Here is a 6289-nt window from a genome sequence, read left to right as displayed (position 1 = left end):
GGGCACCTGCATTGGCCCTAGCTATGCCTATCTCTTCGGCTATGTGGAACAGTCCATCTTCCGTAGCTACACCGGCACCATTTCCCACCTTTTCCTCCGCTACATTGATGACTGTATCGGCGGCACCTCATGTTCCCACAGGGAAGTTGAACAGTTCATCACCAACACCTTTCACCCCGACCTCCAGTTCAGCTGGATGATCTCAGACACCTCCCTCTACTTCCTGGACATCTCCTTCTCCATTTCCGGTGACTGACTCAACACAGACATCTCCCACAAATACACCTCCTCCCACCCTGCCTCCTGTAAAAGTGCCATCCCTTATTCCCAATTCCTCCGCCTCCACCGCATCTGCTCCCAGGAGGATCAATTCCACCATAGAACACCCCAGATGGCCTCCTTCTTCAACGACCCACAATTTCCCCTCCCACGTGGTCAATGATGCCCTCCAGCGCATCTCATCCACTTTCCATCCCTCTGCCCTTGAACCCCACCACAACAATGACAGAACTCCTACCCACACCCCCTGACCCCGGTGCTCACCTTCCAACCACCAAACAAATGGTGGAGGATGATACACCGCATCACCCTCTGCCATTTCCTCCACCACCAGAGATACTTTTCCCTCCCCATCTCTATCTGTATTTCAGAGAGACCATTCTCTCCATGACTCCCTTGTCAGGTCCATCCCCCCACCAACCCACCCTCACCGGCACCTTCCCCTGCAATCACAAGAAGTGTAAACCCTACGCCACCTCTCCCCTCACCTCCGTCCAAGGCCCCAAAAGGATCCTTGATCAGAAATTTACCTGTACTTCCACACACGTCATCTACTGTATCTGTTGCACATGATGTGGTCTCCTCTACACTGGGGAGACAGGACGCCAACTTGCGATCATTTCAGAGAAAAGTCTGGGAACTGGCTTAACCAACCCCACCGCTCTGTGGCTGAATCCTTTAACACCTCCTCCCACTCCGCCAAGGACATGCAGGTCCTGGGCCACCTCCGTCGCCAAACTCTAACCACCCAACACCTGAAGGAAGAACACCTCATCTTCCATCTTGGGATCCTCCAACCACATGGGATCAAGGTGGATATGACCAGTTTCCCCATTACCCCTCCCCCCACCTTATCCCAGGATGGCACCGACCTCTTGAACGGGCCTACCTATCCATCTTCATCCCAGCTATCAGCTCCACCCTCCCCTCCGAACTAATACTTTCACCCCCACCTTCATCTACTGATCGCATTCCCAGCTACATTCCTGCTCCCCAGCCCCATCCCTTCCCATTTATCTCTCAGCCCCCTTAGCCGACAAGCCTCATTCCTGATGCTTATGCCCAAAACGTCGATTTTCATGCTCCTTGGATGCTGCCTGACCGGCTGTGCTTTTCCAGCATCACAATCTTTGACTCTTATCTCCAGCACCTGCAGTCCTCAATTTCTCCTGAATAACATTTCCAGCCTAAAAATGAAGTTTCATATTTGTAAAATGGCAATTTTCTACATTATGATAAAATAACATTTTAAAAGTGTGTTTACTATTTCAGCCTCGACCTTACACATATATGTTCCAATCAGTTACGTAAGAACCTGGAGCAGCAGTAGGCCGTCTGGCCCCATAAGCCTGCTCTGCCATTCAATAAGATCATGGCTAATCTTTTCGTGGCCTTAGCTCCATTTACTTGCCTGCTCACCATAACCCTTAATTCCTTTATTGTTCAAAAAAATCTATCTTAGCTTTAAAAGCATTTACTGAAGTAGCATCAACTACTTCACTGGGCAAGGAATTCCACAGATTCACAACCTTTTAGATGAAGATGTTCCCTCTCAATTCAGTTCTAAATCTGCTCCCCCTAATTTTGAGGCTATGCTCCCTTGTCCTAGTTTCACCTGCCAGTGGAAACATCCTCTCTACATCTATCTTATGTATTCCCTTCATAATTTTAAATATTTCTATAAGATCCCCCCTCATTCTTCTAAATTCCAATGAATATAATCCCAGTCTACTCAGTTTCTCCTTATAAGCCAACCCCCTCACCTCTGGAATCAACCTAGTGAATCTCCTCTGCACTCCCTCCAGCGCCAGTACATCCTTTCTCATGTAAGGAGACCAAAACTGCACACAGTACCCCAGGGGTGGCCTCACCAGCACCCTGTACAAATGGAACATAACTTCCCTGCTTTTACGCTCAATCTCTTTAGCAATGAAGAACAAAATTCCATTTGCCTTCCGAATTACCTGTTGTACCTGCAGACCAACCCCTTGTGATTCATGCACAAGGACATCCAGGTCCCTCTGCATAGCAATGTGCTGCAACTTTTTACCATTCAAGTAATAGTCTTTTTTTACTATTATTCCTATCAAAGTGGATATTTTCACACTTATTAACATTGTTCTCCATCTGCCAGACCTTTGCCCACTCACTTAAAGTATCTATGTTCCTCTGCAAAGTTTCACAGTCCTCTGCACACTTGGCTCTGCCACTCATCTTACTGTCATCCGCAAACTTTGACACACTAAATGAGGTCCCCAACTCCAAACCATCTGTATAAATTGTGAATAATTGTGGTCCCAATACTGATCCCTGAGGCAACCACTAGTTTCTGAATGTCAACCAGAATAGCACTCGTTTATCCCCACTCTTTGCTTCCTGTTAGTCAATCTCTATCCATGCTAATACTGTATCCCTAACGCCATGCATCTTTATCTTATGCAGCAGTCTCATTTGCAGGAGCTTGTTGAAGGGCTTTTGGAAATCTAGGTACATCACATCTACTGGGTCCCCGTTGTCCATCTTTCTCATGATGTCTTCATAGAATTCCAAAAGATTAGCTAAGCATGACCTGCCCTTCATAAACCCATGCTGCGTCTGCCCAATAGGACAATTTCTATTGAGATGCCTTGCTATTCCTTCCTTGAGAAACTCAAGCATCTTCCCCACTACAGAGGTTAGGCTAACCGGTCAATAATTCCCCATCTTTTGTCTACAGCCCTTTTTAAACAGTGGTATCACATTTACTTTTTTCAATCTGCTGGAACGTCCAGCAAATTTTGGAAAATTACTGCAAGTGCACTTGCTATTTCTCCCGCTATCTCTTTAAGTACCCTGGGATGCATTCCATCAGGGCCAGGAGACTTATATCCATTAGCTTGCCCAACACTACCCCTTCTGTAATAATGATTGTTTCCAGGTCCTCATTTACCTTCATCTCTTTGTCAGTTACTGGCATGTTATTCATGTTCTCCACTGTGAAGACTGATACAAAATACCTGTTCAGCCATTTCATCATATCCATAACTAAATGCCCCTTCTCATCCTCTAAAGGACCAACGTTTACCTTAGCCACTCTTTTTTGTTTTATATATTTATAGAAAGGTTTGCTATCTGTCTTTATATTCTGCGCTAGTTTTTTCTCATGTTCTATTGTACTTTTCTTTATAGCTCTTTTTGTGGCTTTCTGTTGACCTTTAACGTTTTCCCAATCTTCTAGTTTCACGCTGATCTTGGCCACTTTGTCTGCTTTCTCTTTCAATTTGATGGCCTCCCTTATTTACTCAGACACCCATGGCAGATTACCTCTTTTCTTACAATCCTTCCTTTTCACTGGAATACACTTTTGCTGACCGCTTTGAAAGTCCTCCACTGCTCATCAACTGTCCCACCTTAAATACTTTGTTTCCAGTCAACTTTAGCCAACTCCTCCCTCATCCTATTGTAGGCTTCCTTGTTTAAGCACAGAACCCTGGTATTGGATTTTATCATCACACTCTCCATTTGTATTCTAAATTCAGCCATACTGTGATTTCTCCTTCCAAGAAGATCCCTAACTATGAGGTCATTAATTATTCCTGTCTTATTACACAGGACCAGATCTAGGAATAGCTTGTTCCCTCATCGGTTCCATTACATACTGTTCAAGAAAACTATTACGGATACACTCAATAAACTCCTCCTCAAGACTACCCTGACTCAGCTGGTTCGACCAATCGTCATGCAGATTAAAACCCCCCATGATAATAGCCATATCATCTTTACAGCTATTAGTTATTTCTTTGTTAATTGCCTGCCAAAATGTGATGTTATTATCTGGTGGCCTATAGACTATGCCTATCACTGACATTTTTTCCTACCGCTCCCCACAGACTAGGTCGCGCTCCCTGAGCTCAGTGAGGTTTATATTCACCCTGTGCTGCTGCACCCTTCAACCGCTCCCCACAGACTAGGCCACGCTCCCTGAGCTCAGTGAGGTTTATATTCACCCTGAGATGCTGCACCCTTCAACCGCTCCCCACAGACTAGGCCATGCTCCCTGAGCTCAGTGAGGTTTTTCTTCACTCCGTGCTGCTGCTGCACCCTCTAACCATTCCCCACAGACTAGGTCGCGCTCCCTGAGCTCAGTGAGGTTTATATTCACCCTGTGCTGCTGCACCCTTCAACCGCTCCCCACAGACTAGGCCACGCTCCCTGAGCTCAGTGAGGTTTATATTCGCCCTGTGCTGCTGCTGCACCCTTCAACCGCTCCCCACAGACTAGGCCACGCTCCCTGAGCTCAGTGAGGTTTATATTTACCCTGTGCTGCTGCACCCTTCAACCGCTCCCCACAGACTAGGCCACGCTCCCTGAGCTCAGTGAGGTTTATACTCACCCTGTGCTGCTGCTGCACCCTCTAACCATTCCCCACAGACTAGGCCACGCTCCCTGAGCTCAGTGAGGTTTATACTCACCCTGTGCTGCTGCTGCACCCTCTAACCGCTCCCCACAGACTAGGCCACGCTCCCTGAGCTCAGTGAGGTTTATATTCACCCTGTGCTCCCTGAGCTCAGTGAGGTTTATATTCACCCTGTGCTGTTGCTGCACCCTTCAACCGCTCCCCACAGACTAGGCCACGCTCCCTGAGCTCAGTGAGGTTTATACTCACCCTGTGCTGCTGCTGCACCCTCTAACCATTCCCCACAGACTAGGCCGCGCTCCCTGAGCTCAGTGAGGTTTATATTCACTCCGTGCTGCTGCTCCACCTTCTGATCGCTCCCCACAGACTCGGCCGTGCTCCCCTTTCCTGAGCTCAGTGAAGTTTATATTCACTCCGTGCTGCTGCTGCTCTGTCTTCCGACCACTCCCTGCAGTTATTCCATTTCATAAAATATACTAAATTCTGAAGGGTAATCAGTATACTGTGGTACTGAGTTTGCTGCCTATAAGAACATGCGATTTCCTGTTCATGCTGCATGATGATATTACTGTCACCTTAATATTGCTTTGATTTTGTGGCAGACACAAACTGAAGATTGGAAAAGGGGAGTCTATCTGACAGGTATTGCTAGATCTTAGTGGCAAGCTTTCTTTCAAGTCAGCAGCAAGCATCATCTCTGCACCACTCACTGAGAAATCCTGATCATCAGTTATTCTACTGAAAAATTGGGATTCTTTTTAAAATTACCTTGTTGCAACTAACTGAGGGAGGGTTAAGTAAAGAAGGGATCGAGTTCATCCTTCCTCACCAGGGATCATAATGAATTGGAGACTCTTGCCTTGGGACTTCTCATAACACTTCTTTCTGGGTTATGGTGCCAAATCCCAACAGTTTATTCATGATGGACTTGAATGGCATGTTGTGGTCATCTCTTAAAATCTATGACCTTCCAAGAATTGTGTGCACAGCTTTTCACAGAACTAGAAAGAGGGTTAATATTGGCCGTTTCCACAAATGGGTTGTCTGCCTTTGGTCTTCAAGATTGCAATTATTACTCGATAGATCCAAATGTATGTCATGACCTCCAGCTCCTAGACACTGAAAGTTCCATTGCGAAAAGCTTTACAACATGCTTCTTTCCTTTAGACCTGCCGAATATGCTGGTCTTAAAGAAGGCTTCTATTTCAAACATGCTTGGCTGAACATAGGATTGGGTATGACTTCATTTACTGATTTACAGTGTTTCTGAGATCTTTGTTGGAGGAAATTCTCAAGGATTTCAAATCAGCTCTTTCATCTTTCCACTCACTGACCTGATTGATTTACATTGCCCACAAAATTTACATTACCTTTATATAAATTACAAATAAATTCTGGTTGTAACGAACTCGACAAATGACATCTGTAATTATTTTTAGGAATGCTAAAGTAAGGGGAAATCATCAGAAGAATTGTACACAGAAATTGTTTGTTCTCTTTGATTTTAATCCCAACATTAACCTTAACCAAGCATCAACCTTAAGCTGAATATTTCGTGAGAAAATTACAAAGTATTAGGTTAGATATAAGACTGTCTACTGCAGATAAAATATG

Source organism: Chiloscyllium plagiosum, chromosome 22, assembly GCF_004010195.1.
Source record: "Chiloscyllium plagiosum isolate BGI_BamShark_2017 chromosome 22, ASM401019v2, whole genome shotgun sequence".
Classification (NCBI taxonomy): Eukaryota; Metazoa; Chordata; class Chondrichthyes; order Orectolobiformes; family Hemiscylliidae; genus Chiloscyllium; species Chiloscyllium plagiosum.
The sequence above is the reverse complement of the archived record's forward strand: the minus strand, read 5'-3'. Positions refer to the sequence as shown.